At 36.9% G+C, this 21,087-nt stretch overlaps 1 protein-coding gene across 10 annotated transcripts in view; it reads left to right on the top strand.

Annotated features, from left to right (window-relative positions):
- Positions 1-21,087, top strand: part of B3GALT1 (beta-1,3-galactosyltransferase 1) — a 209,745-nt gene that overhangs the window by 90,207 nt on the left and 98,451 nt on the right. For 4 of the 10 annotated variants that reach the window (XM_061452804.1, XM_061452797.1, XM_061452781.1 and 1 more), the window contains one exon: positions 4,842-4,971. The exons of 4 other annotated variants lie outside the window; for them this stretch is intronic. The gene's annotated coding sequence lies outside the window, so the exon portion shown is untranslated. Of the gene's footprint in view, positions 1-4,841; positions 4,972-6,382; positions 8,255-11,856; positions 11,991-21,087 lie in introns of those variants that run through there. 2 more of the 10 variants (XR_009743241.1, XR_009743242.1) reach the window with 2 other exon arrangements.

Below are 21,087 nucleotides of genomic sequence, written 5' to 3' on the forward strand. Positions count from 1 at the left end.
AGGATGAAATCAGTAGTGCTACAATAGTAAAAGAGGCACAGAACCAGGACCCCTTTTTATACAAAGGATTATGAAAGGAGTAAAAAAATCATGGAAAAGTGTAAGCATATGTAATTGTTTAATTGAGCTAAAAGAGGTTTAAAGGATTAAGAATAACTACTTTTTTCAATCAGAAAAGCATCAGATGTTATTTATTCCTTCATCTGGAAACTGGAGACCAGTTGTTTGGATGTCAGCTTTAGAAAAAATCATTGTATGATAGTTAAAATGCCCACTGGAAAAGCACAGTTCAATTAAGCATAGTCTGCACAGATCAGTCAGAGAAGGTCATAGTTTAGTGACGCGCAGGAGTACTGTGAAGATGTTATTGCGAAGACTGATGAGAGGAATTCAGTAGATTTATGATACCCTGATTTGACAGTGCCCTGCCTTCAGAAATTAATGTATATAGGACAGTGTTAGGACATAAGGGGTAACTCAAACTGCTACTTAAAAATAAGAGGTGGAAAAAATAGATTTAAAAGCTTGCTTTTTCACGTTGTCATGGAAAGAATTATGTAGGCCTAAATAGAATGTCTACTACACCCCTATTATTTGGTATAGGACAAGGATACTGATTTTTTCCTTTTAAATCGCAAATTAATTTCAAGGTTGTCATATTATCTATATGAATCAGTGGATGACAACCAAAGTTTAGTTTACTCAAAAGTAAACCCATATGAAGAATCTAGCATGCATATACCTTGCATAAGTAGTGCCATTCAGAAATAAGGTGTGAAAAATCCCTGAGCAGTGCCCTTCTGTGTATTGCTAAGGAGAATATCACATACTACCCAAATTTTGAAACACAATGCACATTACCACCTGGGCAACCAGTCCTAACAGGAAAATAATACAACTTTGTGCCATGCCAAAACATGAGGTCTTTACCAAGCCTTTGTTTGGACAAATTTGTTGCGTAGGCCTACATTCAGCAGCTTTTTCAATGCTTACCTGGAAGATACAGCAGTGTAAAATTATTTTCCATAAATTCTGTTGGTGCCTCCTATGGATCAAAAAGCTTCCTATACAAATATTAAGCTATCCAACACAACTTAGAAGAAGAGATCTAGAACAGAATAGATACAAGTTTTTGGTTATCACAGGGAAGGTGTCACCTTCTGTGAAATGCAGCGAATTCTCAGTGTAATTGCTGAGGACCTCTACCAGATCCACATTTGAAGTTCTTTTAAGATTTCCCTGTAACTGAAACTTGTGTCATCACTGAAGTATTTAAGTTACATTAAAAAGAAAATTGACTTTTTCCTAGATGAGATTTGAGACAGTATAAAGTAATCAGAATTATGAAAAATAGTGTAAAAGACCAAGTAAAACTGAGTCAAAATTCTCATTCTGAGAATCAGAAATTATGGGTGCAAGAGATAAGCCTGATGGGCCAGTATCACAAGATTCTTAGAATGAATTAAAACCTTCATTTGTTTTTTTTTTCTGAACTTTTATTTCCCCTTGATCTGGCCCAAAGGAAATTTTTTTCCCTAGATTTGTGAAAAGCATTTTCTAGAAGAGAGACAGTCTGCCTGTTCTGGTTCATTCCTTAAAAGATGCTGTGGTCCTTGGAGCTTTCAGCCCTGCTGTAGGTACTGTACGCACAGAGGGATCCTTCCCCAGTGAACTCGAGATTTCAGACCCTAACATGCTTTACTCTGCTTCACTGCATGTAATGTATAAACACTAGTCAGTACCCTGAATGCTATGTGCTTCTGAAAACTGAGATTTACAGATGGTAAAGAAACTGATCTGGCTTAGTTAGTGAGACAGTCTTGTAGAAGCTAAAGGAACCAGCACAGGTGGAGTGACACCCCATCTGATTATTTTTGAACAATGGGAAAGATGTAGTTCAGGCGTGGACAATCACTCCAGCTCATTATTATTTTAACCAAGCCATTTTTATGTAAGGGTATTAAAACAGAACCAAGTTACCATGGAAACTGATTGAAGCAGAGACTTACTGTAAATTCTTTTCTAGACAAGGGTAACAGGACTGACAGGTGGGCTGTAAAAGGAATATGAGTGTAATATAGAGTTAGGCATGATAGCCTGTTTTCTCTTCCTAAAAGTGTGTCTTTACAGCTCTGTTTTATCTCTACTATTTTCTACGGTGATATACTGAACGTATTTTGAAAGAAGCTCCACCCAAATGAACGTTTTATTTTGTCATAATCCTTTTTGCAAGGGGATGTACATGCCCTGGGGAAAAGAGCTGAAGGGCAGGGCACTCCACTTACTTTCCCAAACTATTATGTCTTGCCAGAATCATCAGGGAGGAAGAGCTATCACTCAGGAAACGCATTTGCATGAGGTGCCCTTTGCTGCCAATGTTTATATTTTGCCTCTGAAAAATGCTCTAGGTACATTCACACCGTAGCACAGTGCTCTTCTTGTATGATATGAAAGAAAGTAGCCAGGGAATAAAGTCTTTTTAGTGAAGAAATGCCCCATTTCCCTTTCTCAAAAATGTAGAAAATATACCTATTTGCTGCAATCCTATTCAAAGTCAAAATGATTTAACTCTGTAAATAACTTTCTTAGTCTGATGGATATCGGTAAGAATAACAGAGATTAGAGTACACAGCTCCCAAAATACAGTGCCAGAGATGTAAGAAGGGAAATGGGCAGAGAACGAATGACACCAGAGCATGTACCTTTTCCACTTGGAATAGTTAGCTGTCAGCACTGGAAAACATTTCAGAATATGAATATGCAGTATTTTTTTTACATCTGTGCCGGATGTTTCTACCTGCTGTGCTTAATTTCAGAATCTTATGTTATCATTAGAGAAAAATAGTTCTCTTTTCCAGTATAATTTTCTACCAAAAGGAAGGCGGGAGAATTGGGGGGGATCCTTACTTGAACTCATCCCGATATTCTTCTAGCCTGAAGTTTCTGCTTCTTGGTTCCAGCTTCCAGCTGGAGCTGTGTTTGTACATGCCCTCCTGACATAAGCCATAAAGCAGTTTTCCTCTGGATTTTAAGAGGTTTGCTTGTCATCAACAATCATAGTTGGTCCCAGTGCACTAGAATCACAATAGGTAGTCACCTTTTCCAGCATGTTTGCCTTACAGCTAAAGGTAATGGCAACAGCTGGTTTTGTTGACAAAAGTAAATATACTTCTCACCTTCAGTTTCTGCCTTCCTCAGCAATGTGGGGGTGGGCACATGACAGATGGTTCTTCCTAGCTAATCACAGTGTCTGGTGTTTGGCATGAATTTCCAGGCAAATAGAATGCTTTTCATTTAATATCCTCCCTGTGAAAAGCTGGACACACTCATAAAATGTGGTATGCTCTAAGGAAACACATACTACATGTTAAAGCATATAAAGACGTGACCAGTCACAGAAATCTGCAGTAAATAATGCACAACCTAACTGGTACTTGTCATAATTTTAATGACTGTGCTTATATGTAACACTTTTAGCCAGCGAGACAAAGAGAAACATGGGGCCAAATTCTGCTCGTTTTAGCCTAAGTTCATCTTGGATTCAAGGCTCTGTCCACCATACTTTGTGTGTCTGAGCCACTGAAGGCTGCCAGTCCAGGTTCAGTGGCAGGCAGGCTTCTGCAGAGGCTTGTGCAGTTCTTGGGATTGAACACTCAAGATCTCCATGGTAGAGATAGGGTAGAACCATTTTCATCATTTAAAAGAAGCCACTTTAAGTATTTCTATGCTTTTTGTCTTCATTCTGACATAAATCCTACTACAAAAGGGCTAACAAATAGGGCTGTTGTGTTTCTCAAGCAAATAAATTCCCCAGGAATGTAGAAATCAATTTAAAGATAATGGCTTTCATTTTAGAAAATACGTCCCAAGAGTCTACAGTTGAGTTCAGTTAAAATTCATTAGTACCATTATACATTCCCAAATTTTGATTGTTTTTCATACCTGCTTGTATGACAAAATTATGTCTTTTCATCATCATCATGATCAAATTCCCCATACAGGCATTTATAACTATAATGGACTTAATTAAGGAAGTCAGAGGATTACAAATGAGAATGTTAGGAATAGCTAAGTTCATAAAAGAGAACAATATAGTTTTTATTTACAAACTCATGCCTAAAGACATGATTGTTCAAAAGCAAAGGTGCAAAAAAGAGGCACAAGAGCTGGAGAAGGGACTGTTAAGAGTTGGGGAAAAGCCAGGAAATAGGTTCTGGAATTAAAACAAGAAAAAACAACAAAAAAACCAAAACCAAAACAACCGAACAACCCATGAAAGAGTGACAAAAGAGAAAAGGAAACAGACAAACCTCCTTTAGATTGCAATTCAGAAAACTGCCATTTACAGTATAGGGGAATTTCTTGTAAGCCTGATCAGAATTCTGTGAAAATCACTGAACGCTGCAGTGTCTCTGATAGATACCTTGTTATAAACTTCAAGATCAGCTCTAAAAGAAAACAGATAAATGCTGCAACTAGTTTTTGGCACTTCTAAACATGGCTGGTCACTCTGAAGGTTTTGCTTGGGTTTCTAAAGGACAACGTGCCAAACACTAGTAGTTTCTGTTTCTCATAAGCCCACGTTTTGTGTTTTAAGACACATTATTTCTATGTGTTTGTATTGCCACATTCTTTTCAGAAAAAAAAAATAATTACATGAATGGATTATGTGCATGGATTTAAGTGGTTACCAATATAAAAATAAGGCTGCAAACTTATTACATCAGAACTTGACCCCAGGTCTCTTATTGTTCTTTCTCTGTTTTCATTGAAGACAAAAAGAAGAGTAATAAATGTTTTTTGTTTACCCATCTGTAACTCTCAGGTATTTGTCAATGCAGGTTTATCAATATACAGTCGCACTGGTTTCGTATGTGACAAGGAGGCAAGAAAACAGTGGAGAATGGCAGTAGAGATGATGCAGATAAGCAAGAAAGAAAAATTAAGGACAAAAAGTTTCTGAAATATCAGGTAAGGAATTCAGGTGATTCTGTATAAAGTGTGAGATGTGTAAAGACTCATGTAGAATAGCTTATGCTTACCTTGCCCCTCCCTACTGTTTCTGAGAATTACCGCTTTGTGTGTCTATGAACATATGTATGCACACACACATACCCTACTCCTACCCACTCACACAATAAATCTCCTTTTTGAGCAAAATTGCCATTACCGTCAGTGCAGATATTTACTACACTGGTATTTGACATATCTTTGAATGAAATCCATTTTCTGTATTTCATTTTGTTTAAATAAAATATTGTACTATTTCTTAAGAGAAAACCAAACAAGCAATACTTTTCCAAAGGAGTAAAAGACAGTTGTGCTATGTGGTTTACTGTTCTTTCTCAACAAATCAGTTCTAAGTTCTCAAACCTGACATTATCATAGCCTGGTGCTGATCTCTTGGGGCATTACACACGCGCTGCAGAAAAGTATCATGTGTTATGACCTGCCTCTTCCGTCTTAGATTGGTGACAGATGGAAAGGTCATTTGGAGCTTCAGCACACTTCTATTTCCTAAGCCTGGGTAGAGAAGAGTAAAAATGAATTTACTAAAGAGCAAATCTGGAAGAACAGTGAGCAACAATTCATCCTTTGCTCCTCTCCTCTGCTGCTTTGGTGAAAAGTTGCTGTACCACTTGTAGTGACATAGTGAGAGCAGTAAATGCAATGGGGACTCTATGTTCCCTGCAGCCTAAAACAAGCTGAGAAGCTAAGCTAACTGTATGTTACATGATGCAATTGCTCACGAGAGAAACATTTCCTTAATTCCTTAGGTAGACTTACTTCTAGAATAGACTGAATTGTATTTTTGCCACAAGCATAAGATGGAAAGAAATACTCTTACTTAGAAATTGCATATCTGTCATTTGCCTGTCTGTCTGTTTAATACTTGCCTCTCCTTCCACTCATAAAACTAAAGCTAATGCGAGATGCTCCTATACCAACACACGTCAACTGGTAAGAAATGCCGGCTTTCGCATTCCTATGTAATATCAGGTTATCACATCCATTTTGTACATATACAAATGAAAATCCCTTTAGAATTTAGCATTGTAGGCATACGTTTATAGAACCCATCTACAAACCTATGTTATGCTTATTTTTTAACTTTCATGGAACGGTATCTAATGCTTCCACACAGCATAGTTCAGATGATTGACTCCAAACCTGTAGAAATCCACTGCTGAAATAACACATTCTATGTATCCCCAGGACCGATACAGACATTAAAAACAAACAAACAACAAACTCATTATTACTGTTACATTGTATCAGTTATATATTGCGCAAGTCATGATAATGTAATATTGTGTTTATGCTAACTTTCTGAAGTTTGGTAAGCTTAGCACATTGAGGCATTCTGCCTGTTCCTTTGTAGGTTGTTGATTCTTGCAAAATGACGGCTGCTGCATTTATGTTAAAAAAAGGCTCAGAATGTCAGTAAGGATGCTTCTAATGGAAGCAGCAGAATAGTACAGCTAGAGTTTCTCTAGGACATGCCATATTCATCAGTTACAAACTTGGGAATGTCATTTTGTAAAAGCTGCATGATAAAAGATGCTGCGTGGTGTACAGCTGACTCTATTTGCCATATGGCATGTTATTATTTTGTGTTACCTTGGGGAGTGCTCTCGAAGTGAAAGAATAGAACACACACAAGGCATATAGAATAATAAACACAAATTGTATAGTTTTTAATTATAGCAATAAGGTCTGTAACTAAAATGGAGATGGAACTAAATATAAGAGTCGAATATGTGCTGTACTGCTCTCCAGCTACCAAAAAGCAATAAACTCCTATCAGGAATATTTAAAGAGAAGGAAGTTGCCAGCCAATTGCCAACCCTCAAAGTAGGTTGATTCAAAAGTTGGCAAATGCTATGTGCAGTGCTACACACATTACCATAATATGGGTTTACATCAAAAACACAGTTTTACATGGGGTAGGCTGGAGAAAACTTTTATATCAGTAATCTTTAAAAATGAAAATCCAGATGTACAGCTGTAATAAAACCATCAAATGAATAATTAGAACAATAAAGTGGGGGTACTATTTGCTAAAATCAACTAAAGAATCCTAAATTACTTGTGTCAATTTGATAGAGGATAAGTGAGCCGTTGACAGGGACTAAGAAATCCCAAATCAAGCAACATCTCCAAATTTACAAAAGCTTTACTTTTACAATACATCAGAATTGACAAGCAGATTGTTATTAATACAGCCAGAACTTAGCCAAGATTTAAGGAAAGTAGGTGCAATGGAAAAGTACTCTTTCATTGTGGCAATATTTGGCTGCACATTCAATTCTTCCCATGCCAGCAAACAGCTTCACCCCTTCCACCCTGTAGTGCCATCTTTGGAGGTGTAGCCTAACTCTTAAGCAAAGCTCAGCCAAAGTTAGATCATTCTTTGGGATCTATTATTCAGTCACAACTTAAATTTTAAATGACAAATTTTGTCATACCAAATGATAGAAATGTACAGACTTGCTGGTTTTGGGAATAGCTTGGCTCTAAGCTTCTCAGTCCATTAGATGAGGCATTTCATGATCTGTTACAGGAACAGAATATTTTAAAATTATTCATACTAATTGTGTAATACTTCAGATGACATCTTCAAAACTATCATCTACTCAAGTGTTCAGTTTGAGCAGCCAAAAAGTAGATCATTCCCTTTAGCCAGATCTTCAGCAGAAATAAATCAGAGAAAGTCCAGTAACTCTCAGCATTTCCTATTAATGGTTATGCATTTTACTTTTCTGTTCGTTTTTACCCGCTATTAGGATGATAATTTCCTTTTTTTTTTCTTTTTCTGTAAGACATCCAAGTGACTCAAAGTCATTTAAAGACAGCAGAACCTCACAGTAAAATGAGAAGAGGATCACAGCTGTGATCACAGCTTCACCCTCCTTGCACTCACTACCCAAACCCACTGGGTACAGTTTACCAGTCTCAAGGTTTGACAGTGCACTAGTTTACATTTGTAAATACTTGCAGCTCAGTGATGGCAGAACAGGTCAAACTGTTGTGCATTGCAAATTACTGCATCCGTTTTCATTTCTCAGCTAATGTTAATACCAACTCATGATTTGTTTTCCACTTTTATTATCAAAATCTATGAAGATTTCACACATTTCAGTTTAAATGCCACTCATGCTTATTCCACACCTAACATTCTCTTCAAGCCATAAAAAAGGCTGATGCAAAATGACTGATGTCACTAGATGAAAGTTATTATTTAATGAGAGATAAGAAGTAGGATAGAAGGGAGAAGTAGGGTGGGGTGGGGGAAGTCAGTTCTCGCTATCATACTCAAGGGTATCCTTCTCTTTTAAGTTAGCAGGAATCTTGAATATGTGTTAACTGACATCTCAAGTTTAAAGACTCTATGTTGTAAACATACCTGCTGAATTAGCAAACATTTGTCTATTACTATCTTCTTTAAAGGAAAGGTATTACTAGGGTAATATTTGTATACTTTTTTTTTCCTTCTGCGAATGTATTTAGTTCCATAATCATAGAACCATAGAATAGTTAGGGTTGGAAAGGACCTTAAGATCATCTAGTTCCAACACCCCCTGCCATGGGCAGGGACACCTCACACTAAACCATGCCACCCAAGGCTTCATCCAGCCTGGCCTTGAACACTGTCAGGGATGGAGCATTCACAACCTCCCTGGGCAGCCCATTCCAGTGCCTCACCACCCTAACAGTAAAGAATTTCTTCCTTATATCCAATCTAAACTTCCCCTGTTCAAGTTTGAACACTTTACACCTTGTCCTGTCACTGCAGTCCCTAATGAACAGTCCATCCCCAGGATCCTTATAGGCCCCCTTCAGACACTGGAAGGCTGCTATGAGGTCTCCACGCAGCCTTCTCTTCTCCAGGCTGAACAGCCCCAACTTTCTCAGCCTGTCTTCATACGGGAGGTGCTCCAGTCCCCTGATCATCCTCGTGGCCCTCCTCTGGACTTGTTCCAACAGTTCCATGTCCTTTTTATGTTGAGGACACCAGAACTGTACACAGTACTCCAGGTGAGGTCTCACAAGAGCAAAGTAGAGGGGCAGGATCACCTTTCATGATGAAAGATAAGCAGCATCTGACAGAACTAGTGTTTACCTTACCCTAATAAATCAAGAATTTACAACTACATTTTTAATACTTTGATTTCTGTTATTCTGATTAACTCTGTTACCTCAATAACAAAAACAAATGAATGCACTATTGCATGATAAATTTCAGGTGGAGCATTTTAATGGAAAAATAACCTTTTTAAATACTTAGTGATTTCTTATGAAAAGATAGACATGTTTAATTAAATGCCAGAAATGGATTTTCAGTATCAGTTCTTCAACCTCAAATCTGATTGTAACATGGTAATTATTTCTAATCAATTTTCTAAATATTTTCTAATAAATTTATAAACTAGTCAAGTCGCACATCGAACAACTCAGGAAAACATCAAGAAAATAATAAATGGAAGGGCTTAAGAGTTGAATTTGGGGAAAGAATTGTGTTCCAAAGTTTTCTCATGAAAGACAAAAGGTTTTTTTCTGCTAGTTCAATTCATTTATGCAGTTGTTGTTTGTTTTTTTTTTATTAATCGATCATGACAGTTCTATAGTATAGTATTGATTACGTTAGACATGTACACATTTAAAGTCTTCAATTAGTTCAAGAAAATGCAGATAGGCCAAAAATTTGCTATGCTTCAGAGGAAGAATGTTCAATTGCATTTAGCAGGAAAATCACCAGTAAAGTACTTTTATCTAACCACAGTTTTTAAGTAACCAAAGGGTGAATGGCGACAATAGCTTAAGAGAATCCTTATATCAGAAAGAACAGAATCCCAAAGGCATGACTTCCTCAAGTAGTACATTGTGCATGATAGAACCATACTGTCAGCTACGCACCCCAGTTTTAGTGAAATTGCAGGATTTAAAAATTTGGAGCACTGGTTACATAAACTGAAAATTGTTAATATGGGCAACCTCTGACTTTCACTTCCAGAGGCACTAACATACTCAATTTTGTAAGTATACGTTTACTTGCAAACTTGAAAAACAAGCAGTTGCCCTGTGCTTTGGAGGTGCACGACTTTTGTGTCTATTTCAGGGTTTCTTTTGATAAGTATTCAACTGTCATTTCTCATACATCTCTTCTGTAAAGATACTCTGCTGGATATTTGCAGTATATTGTGAACAGATGTTATTCCTGCTCTGCTGATTCATGTTAGGGGGCTTGTGTCTTTGATGGGTTGTGAAGGGTGGATGAAACCGTAAGTGAAAAACACAGAATAATAAAGAAAATATTTAGGATTTCACTGCTTTTTCTAAATGAGGTTATTCACAGCAAATTATAAACTGGTGATTCCACACTATTCTAAATCTAAATCTTATTATGCCATCAAAAGCTGACAGACTTTCAGTGGAAATGACTTGTGAAGTCTGAATCCTCATCACCCAGCATGATCTGTTTCTGCTGTAGTCTGGAAACAGCCTCAGTACCATTTAAGAGTAAGGACCGCAATCTGCCCTTTATGGTCCAACAGTGTGATCTGTAATACCAGGAATTTTCAAGGTGTGGTAAGCAAATCCCATTTCGCAAGCATGGCTTTTTAACTGCAATGCATGTTTGGGCAATCGGGTCAGTAGTAAACTACTGTGTTTAGCTATCATTTTGTTCCCAAAGATGTACATGTATGTTCTTGATACACTGTATAGGTTCCAAAAAATAAGAGAAAACAATTATTTGAAGTAAACAACAGAATCTTAAAAATTAACAAGATTAAAAATGTTCTGAGTTGCGTTCATTTTATTTGAATGCTCAGGTACCACAGTGAAGGCTATGCTACCCTTATTTACACCTCATCTCCAAGAACACTTCATCTTCTACTCAAGCCTGCATCCTAAAAGTAACGTTAAGTGCTTTCCTGGAACAGACTAGTGAACTACATGCTCAGATGATCTCTAAAATTTCTTACTGTTAAAGCCATGTGACTGCAGTAACATCGTGCAACAAATTATAATTTGTACATAACTGCATAGAAATAAACCTGCAAGGTATCTTAAGTCTTGTTTGAAATAGAAAAAGGTGATAGGGTTTTTTTTTTTGTACTGGAAAGTACAAGACTGAACATTGTGTTTAGATTGAAAATAGCCTTTTCCAATTCCTTGCTTACCTCAAAAGGACCATCTGATTTCTATGAAGTGAGTTAAAACATAAGAGCTATAAATTCTTTTCTGCTGTTTAGAATATTATTGAATTTTTTTTGCTATCACAAATGACAGTAAATGTGATTAATGGCTGCTGATAATTGGAGTTTCATTCCAGTGGTTATTGCTTGTCAGTAACAATTAATAGTTCCACAAAAAACCCATTCATTTCACAGTATTAAAGAATGATGGCTTGTGGGAATTATGCTAAACTAGCAATTTCAATTAGATTTTGAATTTTATAGTATATTGAATAACAGTTTATGGTTTTATAATAGCAGTGATGGTTTATTGTTGTGTGGTAATGACTCTCATTACATGTATGTTTATCTGGAGAATTACAATTTTTATAGTCGTCATATTAAAAATAAAGTGCATGTTACCATTTCTTTAAAAGTAGAGAGTGTTTTGGTCTTTATCAGTAATGATGATTTTGATTGTCGATTACATAGGTTTTGTCCCAGTATTTGATAGTCAAGATGTGATGTATAAGGGATGAAAAAATGTCTTAAGATGATCAGTATCAAGCACCAGCTGGTATGGCATGTGGCACAGTCACCCAGTTGCAAGTCTCTTGACTGCAGTTGGCTGGGCTGTAGATGTAAGGCAGTAACTGTCTCATCTGATCATTTCCAGAACTACAGGAAGAGAGGAGGGGAAATCTTCAATAAAGGGAAAGATACTGATTTTGGAGACTCATTGAGAAGCATCCTCACCTTTGGCCCTTTCTCCAGTAGATAACTGCCTGCAGTCAGAATTAAAAAAAAACCCAACAACAAACAAACAAACAAACAAAAAAAACAACAGAAAGGGAGAAGGAATCAAGTACTGGCATAGAGAAGCATACAGGGAAGAGAGCAAAAGTTGTGTAAGATACAGCTGATTGAAGACATCGTCTAGATCAGCACAAAATGGTGAATAGAGTTTGATGTGAGAGACTGGAAGGGACATAGTTTCTTTCTGTTGACAGCATTAAACCTAATAGAGCAAATTTTTTAAGTTTCTTAACTGAGAAACAAGCAGGCTCTGAAGTTTAGCACACTTACAAGACATTGAAAATATAAGTATACTAACAAAAATTCTGGCCCTCAGGAGCTCCGTGTATTTCTAACATTGACATCTGTATTGTCAGGATCTGAGTCATAGATCATCTGTTAAAGTTCAACAAAGTGAAAAAGGGAACAGTGTGGAGAAAGAGCTTTATAAAGTTAACTTCATTAACACGGCCCATGCTGATTTCACTTGCATGAGTGCTTTTGCCTAGGACTTTCATTGGCTTCAATTTTTTGTTGCAGATAACACAATTTCTGTGAGAATATTCTAAATAAATGGTTCTTCTGCTTTGTCTTTAATTTAATATTGTCTTAAATTTTACTGATAATTTGGATTACTTTCTGAACTTAATCTTACTCACAGAAATTATCTAATGAATCTCCCAAATGAAGAAAATTCTAGTAATTCAGTCTTGTAATATTCTTCCAGACACTGAAACTTGTAAAACAAGGTAAGATGAGAAACTGTCCCACAGAGCACAAGCAAATTAGGTTAAGGAAAAAGACAATAAAAATAACTGTGATAATTCTAACAAAATTCCAAGTCAAAACTGTAGCACACTGCAAGTTCTATTTAAGATAATAATTCTCCATCCTCTAATTACCATTTCTGAGTCAGTGCCAAACCCTGATTGAAGTCAATGAGAACAGGAGCAAGACCTTTATTATAATTTGATTAATTTGTGCAAGTTTACAAAAGCAGAAAATAACTGTTGGTGATAGGGGAACCTCAAAAGATGTGCTCCTTTGTTTCATGGGAAAAATCATAATGCAGAATTTTGGATGAATATACAGAGATATGTAAATCTTTTAGATTTATTTCAATCCTGGCCTTCAGACCACCTGTTCAGAAATATTTTGGTTACAGTTTCATGATACTAATATTAGTTATTTGGTCTATATTAGCATCTAACAGCCCTAATTACTATTTGTTCTTCTGAAACAGGTGCTGTACAGACCATGGTGAAATCAAGTGCAGAATAAAGATGAGAGTAAATACAAAAGAAAGTAGCTTATGGGACTCAATAAAAAAAAAAAATAATTAGCTTTGCAATTCCCAAGGTAAATTTGGGCTAAGTGTAGTTTAGGAGTTATTTTAGAACAGTTGTTTTTCTTACAATTTTGTTTCAGTTTCCAAATGTTTATTTGGGAAATGAAACACACCAAAAAAAGTGCTATTGAATAAATTCACAATTAGGATGCAAAACATCATGATTAAAGAGAACAAAGTATGCAGTGCTTATGTCGGTAATCTGATACCAAAGTACAACAGAGTTCAAAACCACATTTCAGTTCTGTTCTTTGATCTAATCTAATAAACCTTTAAACTTTCTGTTGTAGAACACAAATTCATGTATTGCAACACTGTAAATACAGCTCTAATCTCTTATTCAGACAATTATTTCCACTTCTCAGTAACTCAGGTTTGATAACGCCAACAAAAAGAGTCCCGCAATGTATGTCCCTTGTCCACACCAAATTTATGGGTTGGGGATTACTTATTTTGCTACTGAAGAATTTCTCTTGCAAGAGAAAAATCAAGATTTGTCTTCTTTATTTTCTGAATGCTTAAACATTGAACTTTTATTCCTTTTCCCCAAAATCCACAATTCTTATTCTTTCTGTGACATTCTTAATAATTTTTTTAACAGCAGTGGTAAAATACATTTTGCCGCTCAGTGTCTTGAAGCCACAATGATATTCAGCATTCCCTGGAAGAGAGACCTTTTCACTTGCACTCTGTTTTTAATTCAGTTCAGCTACAATACAGGAAAATTGAGCAATAAACCATAAAGTCAAGAATAGGCTTCTTTTTCCATGCATATGTAAAGATAATGTTACTTTAAGTCAGTAAAAGCAGTGGCTACTCAGGACCTGAGAAGACTAGATATTGCTAAGATTCTCCAGCCAAAAATCTCAAGGTCAGTTAAATATAAGTTAAGATTTCTTAAAATGGCTGTACCCTCAATTTCTTTTGCACAGTATTACTACGAGTGTCCCAGTACTGTATCATATGAGGAAGTTGACCCCCCAGCGCACACATACATGTTTCCATATACACACACTATGTATAGTCTGCTGGTGGCTGGACAGAAATCCAGATTATTTTAATAAACGGTACTTCCTCAAATGTTATGCTTCTTCCAGACATTCAGTGTATTTGGTAGCAGAAGTTAACTTTTCCTTGACATCCCTCTCTCATACCATTTCAAATGTTGGATACAGGGCCATTTCAAAGACTTAGATTTTCTGAATTATGATGCATAGGAACACGTTCTTAATTAGTTCTGATGTTCTGGGTACAAATGGTTCTTAACAGAGAAGTGTGCTGCAAAATCCACGTTGCTAATTCAGTTACTGTTTCAAAATGCAGTATTTTATAAAGCACTTCAGGGAACCTGACATTTCCTCTAAGAAAACTCCAGGGGAATGGGAAATCCAGTACATCTGGGCAGAACAGGGAATGTCAGAGTTATCCATTTTGGGGTTTAGATTCTAGCTTTTGCATGCCTTTCTAGTTCTCAAGAACCCAACAGTTCTAGTGTGCCTTGGGTCATCAGATAATTGTGCATACATTTAATATGCAAAAATTTAGAAGCAGAGACCCTGCTGTTTGCTGCTTTGAAGAATAGTTTCTTTTGTTTCTTTTTTTTTTTTTACTATGATACTGCGAAGAGCACCTCTAAGTTTTAAGAGCTATAAACAGAAAGGAGGAACAAGCCACACAAATACTCTTCTGTTAGAATGAAGTTGAGGTTGTGCAAGTATGTTTTCTAACCTCAGCCAGAACTTCTGCTGGAAAGTCTCTCACTAAAGCATTAAATACTCCATCTTTTCAGGGGATGTTGCGTACTTACTAATTGTATATGTAGTTATGACAGTAGTGCTAGAGACTTTAATCTGATTAATAGAGGAAATAAAAAATTTAACATTTTACTGCTGCTATATTTATGCACTTAATGACTTCATTCCTGAATTTAAGGACAAGCAGGATTGGTTTAGTCTACACTATTAAAAATTCTCTCTCTTCTACTCCTGCCTTACTCACAAAAAAAAAATCAACTCAAATAAGAGTTTGGCCACAATTTTCAATGGAAGGCTCATCAGTATTTGCTACCATTTCATGACAAGACAGGCCACATAAGTATATGAATAAGTTTCCTACAGAGTTCTACATCAGAGCATCTATATTTACATCACTGTTATGCTTATCAGGTGCATGGATTTCAGGCATTTGCCTTCTCTGACTCTTCCTCCTTACCTTCTATAACTTACATCTAATAAGCAGGTAGAAGCTCCTCTGAGCCTTACTAGCAGGAGATAATAGTTCCATACTCTCCACAGTTTTCTCTCCAGCACTATAATGTACATCAGTTGCTAATGGTTAATTACTTTGTGCTCTTGCAGTTCAGTCTCCTGAGGAGTGAAATTAAATTTCGTGGTTTTAGCCTAGGAGAACATGGATGCAAAACACACACACTTAAAAGTTTTTCTGAACATTAGTCAAAGCACTTCCTTGGCACATGAAACAAAGAGTTGCAGGCCTGACTTTTATTCCAGGTGGCACTTGACTTGTTGTTCACAGATAGCAGCAGTGGCCAGAACTATTTCTTTGCACGTTGGTGAGTGTACCCTTTCTTCTCTATGAAAGCCTGCTTATTCACTCCTGCAAGAGGCTGTACATACCACTATAACTGAATAAATAATTCAATAAATTACTCATTCTATCTGTATTTTGCTTACATTTGCCTGAAACTAACTATCTTGGCAAGAGGCAGCTAACCAGCCTAGGAGCACTGTCAGTGCTGGGAATGAAACACTTGAATTCATTCGTCCTGGAAAGTTAAGGAGTGCACTGTCGTTCTTTGCCCAGACTTAATTGGGCAGCTAGTATTTAAATGTGTGCACTGAGGAGAGCAATTGCATTTTGCCCATTTTTACTAGAAATATTACTGATCCCTCTGCACTGTGTAAATTATGCCCAGCTATCTTTGGAAAACAGAACCATTTGGAAATATTCCAGTGAAAAGGTTTTCTCAAGAAGATCTATCTTCATAAACTGGAAATATTTTCCTGCAGCATTTTGTATTTAATAAATTTTCATTGAATGAAAATCAGATTCATAGGATCGCTTGTCTGGACTCCTGACAGTTTGTCCCAACAGATCCAGAAATTTTCAAGGTTTTTTTTAGCTCTGAATAAATACAATGTTTTGAGAAAAACATGGATCAGTTCTTGCAAAATGGAAATCCTCTTTTCATAAGCTGTTGAAGGCATATTATTTTCTCTTTTCATGTAAGGTTCTCAAAGTATCTTAGAGGATGACCTCTAAGAGGTACTTTAAGTTTTGGGAGTTGATGGTAACCACTTGGAGCCTTTATAATACTGCAGTTATGTAGTTATGTCAGCATACAACAAAAAACTACAAACAAACAAAAGAAATCCCATAACCCCATATGCCTTTTCAGACACAGAACTAGTGCAGCTTTCAACAAATAATTTTTGCCAGTTTTTTGTCTGCTTTGCTAAGTTTACCTGGTAAGCCTCAGTGAGTTATAAATTGTTTTTACTAGAGAGTAGGCTTTATCTTACGATTTATATGACTATCAGTAATGATTAAAACCCAGCAGAATAAAAGGCTTTTTTTCTAATGCTAGATACGGAGCTTAATTAGCATTAATTTAATTCTGAGAGCAACTGTCACTTTGGCTCCCTTATTTCATAGAAGAGCTGCTGCTGAGATATTTTGCATCTTTTTTTGTTCCTAGAGGATCCTTGACCTCCTCTTCCTTTCTTTTTCAGTACAAACAGTTTGTATGAAATATTTATATCGTTCTGAGGTTTTTAAAAAGAAAAAACAAAGCAAACAAACCGAAAAAAAACCCTTTTTTATAATTCATTTGGATTTGACTTTGATGAAGGCTCTTCCTCTTCAATTCACAAGGAAACAAGCTGGCTCAAAATTTATTTCCCTTATAAAAGAAGCAAGTAAAGAGCAACCCTCAACCCTGGGGAGAAAAAAACAACAAAACCCAAACCCAAAGGACATTGGTGGTTTGGTTTGGGTTGGTCTTTTTTTCAGTTAAGAGGAGGGTATGTTTGAGGGAAATAGACAAGTTCTGAATTTAATCAAGGATTTATTAGCCAGCTGTAATTAAAGACCTGTTTTCTAACATTTTTCCATATATTCAAAGCAAAATTCTGTATTTTCTCCAATGCTAGGTTGCAAATATCAGGAGAAGAGCCACACGGTAATTTATCAGTGCCTAGAAACACCTGAGTTTGCCATATGGTTTTCCTGTAGACAGAGGTCTGAGTTTCAGCTGTGCAACATATCAGAGTGAGCTACATCAATTTACATTACAGGGCTATCTGAGATTTCCCCTCAGATAGTTTTAGTAGGACTAGGCATCCTAGACAACATATGCATAAACCTTGGGCTACAACAAGACAAGAATTCCTCATACATGTGCATTTCTCAGAATCACCAGCTTTAAATTAGTCATTTAAGAATAAGGTTGGCTGCATTAAGTTCTTTCAGCCTATAAACAACTGAGCTGAGCTTACTCCACTGACAGGTGGGGAAGGTGCACTACAGTTCAACAGAATAACACATGGGAGAATTGTACAACAAAAAGCTATCTACTCTGCCTGGCATCCCACTTCTTTGGGGGCCCTAAACACACTTGAACTGATACTGTATAAAAAAGCATAACATTAAGTACCGGTTGTCTTTGCTTATTTCCTCTTGGAAACGAGAATTAGAAAAGAAGCCCTTTAACACTAACTTACTACTTTGAAAGAACAATTTCTTTCTGCTAAACCTCTCCTGCAAATATTATCAGATACACCTATTTCTTTGTATTTTTCTACTGTGGCTACTTTAGAAAGGGCAGTATTCTGATATTTTCTGCAATTATTACACCCATTCTGCACAAGTAAAATATCCTGTAAGCTTAGAGCTTGAATGTCTATTAAAGTGATGTAATAAATTATGCAGAACATGATGAGAAATGATTAAATGGGAAAAAAGATCTGGAAACTGTGTGAATTTGCACCAAATTCTAAACATTTCCACTGACATTTTTATTATTTAATATAGGAGCCTTTGTTTCTTTTGTTTCTTTGAGAGGGAAGAAGCGTATATTGCTTGGATCACCACTTATTTTACATTTAGAGTCAGTAGTCTTAAATTTTAAGAATTCATTTTATCATAGAACCATAGAATAGTTAGGGTTGCAAAGGACCTTAAGATCATCTAGTTCCAGCCCCTGTGCTGGAAGGGGGACACCTTACCCTAGACCATTTCACCCAAGGTTCTGTCCAACCTGGCCCTGAACACTGTCAGGGATGGAGCATTTTCTAGAACATTTATAAAGATTCAGCTTCCGACATACTTCAAGTTACTGTTTATAACAATATAGCTGGCAAAGTGCTGGCTTCTGTGCTTGGACCACAGCAACCCCATGCAATCGTATAGGCTTGGGGAAGAGTGGCTGGAAAGGTGCCTATGTAAAATGACTTGTGGGTGCTGATTGAGGGAGCTGAACATGAGCCAGCTTGTGCCAAGGTGTTCAAGAAGGCAAACAGCATCCTCGCCAGTATCAGAAATAGCATAGCCAGCAGGGCAAGGGCAGTGACAGCACCATGCCCCCACACACACTCGGCACTGGTGAGCCCACACCTCCAATTCTGTGTTTTGTTGGCCTCTCATGATGACAGAGACATTGAGATGCTGGAGCAGGTCCAGAGAAGAGCAGCACAGCTGGTGAAGGGCCTGGAGCAGAAGTCTGATGAAAAACAGCTGAGGGAACTGGAGGTATTTGGCCTGGAGTAAAGGAGGGTCAGGGGAGACCTTATTGCTTGCTCCCTACAACAACTTGAAAGGAGGTTGTAGTGAGGTCAGTGTCAGTCTCTTCTCCAAAGAAGCAACACAGTGAAATAAAATGGCTGCAAGTTGCACAAGGAGAGGTCTAGACTAGATATTAGGAAAAGTTTCTTCATGGAAAAAGTTGTCAGGCATTGGGATAGACTACACAGGGAAGGGGTGACCTGAAGGTACTTAAAACACTGTAGATGTGCTTGAGACATGGTTTAGTGGTAGACTTGGCAATGGTAGGTTAACAGTTGGACTTGATGATCTTAAAGATCTTTTCCAACCTGAATGGCTTTTGATTCTATGATATAACTTCTGCAGTAAAAAAATGCTTTTATGTTTCAAAAAGAAACCATCAGAAATGCAGTGATGTGTACAGCAGGCATCTCTGCTCCTATGTATTTTACTTGAAAGGTAATGGAAAAATCTAAAATTTTGAGATAAATAAAATACACATCAGTGTATTTATGTCCTAAACTGCCCTTTACTAAGAAAGAAAAGCCTTCCTCAGTGTCTTGGTTAGTTAACTTGGTAGTTAACTAATGACTCTGTATGAAGTTACTATATTAATAAATTATTTGTTAGGTCAAATTACTGAAAGAAAATTCTCTAATGAGGGCTAAATACTGGGACTTCAAATGGAGATCAGTTCTTTTACTATCTGTGTTATGGTGTTCAGGTGTATGTAAGTATACATATCAGATATGTAAGTTTTTCCTGGTTCAAAAAACCATAATCTTCAAAGCTCTGTGTTTCATTAATTCCTTATTGTGCTTTATTCTGCAGTATAGTTTACTTACAAGTTAAATTCTGTGAAGGAAATCCAAAGTTGTTCATGAGGTCTGCAATAAAATAGTGCTGGGTTGGGTTTTTTTGTATGAGCCAACAGTTTTCATGTCAATAGGGCCATTATAAAACATATTTTAACACTCCTGTAGATTAATAACATGTTAGCAGAAAAAGACATGTTGAGCTTGGCTCAGTTATCCTTCCATCCCAATTATACTGTGACATTAAATCTTGTGACATTTAATAAGAAAGGCCATTTCACCCATGGCTGCCTCAACTGCTGACAATTTATGCAACAGTATTCCCTCCTAAGAAACTATTCTGAAAGAAGAAGGTTTTCTCATATGCTGATACATCTAACTGCCCATATAAATTAAATAATATGCAGCCAAATATATAAAATTGTTCATCTTACAATTATGTGGTTCCTTTGACAATAGAAAGAAGAATTAACTAGCCTGGCTGTTGTGGTTTAACTCCAGCCGGCAACTAAGTACCACACAGCTGCTTGCTCACTCCCCTAACCCCAATGGGATGGAAAGGAGAACTGGAAAAAGGTAAAACCTGTAGGTTGGCATCAGAACTGTTTAATAACTTAACGTAAAATCTAATAATAACAACAACAGTAGTTGTAATGGAAAGAGAGATAAAAAGAAAGGCATAAAACACAAGAAACACAAGTGATGCACAATACAGTTGCTTACCACTTGCTGTCTGATACCCAGCCCATCCCAAAGCAGCCTCTCGCAACCGGCTCTTCTCAGTTTGTGTACTGAGCATGATGTCTTGTAGTATGGAATATCCACTGGATCTTCTCCAGTGAGTCCAGAGGAGGGCCACGAAGATGCTCACAGGGCTAGAGCACCTCTCCTATGAAGACAGGCAAAGAGTGTGGCTTGTTCAGCCTTGAGAAGAGAAGGCTGCATGGATACCTAATAGCAGCCTTCCAGTGCCTAAGGGGACCTGTAAGAAATCTGGAGAGGGACTTTTAGAAGGGCATGAAGTGATAGAAGAAGGAGGAATGGCTTTAAGCTGAAAGAGGGTAGATTTACCCTCTTAACTCATATCTAGATACCTAATCTCTTACCTAATATCTATTTACCTAATATCTAGATTAGATATTAGGAAAAAAATTCTTCGTTATGAGCG

This window comes from Pezoporus flaviventris, unplaced genomic scaffold (genome assembly GCF_033815535.1).
Source record: "Pezoporus flaviventris isolate CSIRO_AGI_PZ_B2104156 unplaced genomic scaffold, CSIRO_AGI_Pfla_v1 ptg000001l, whole genome shotgun sequence".
NCBI classification, from domain to species: domain Eukaryota; kingdom Metazoa; phylum Chordata; class Aves; order Psittaciformes; family Psittacidae; genus Pezoporus; species Pezoporus flaviventris.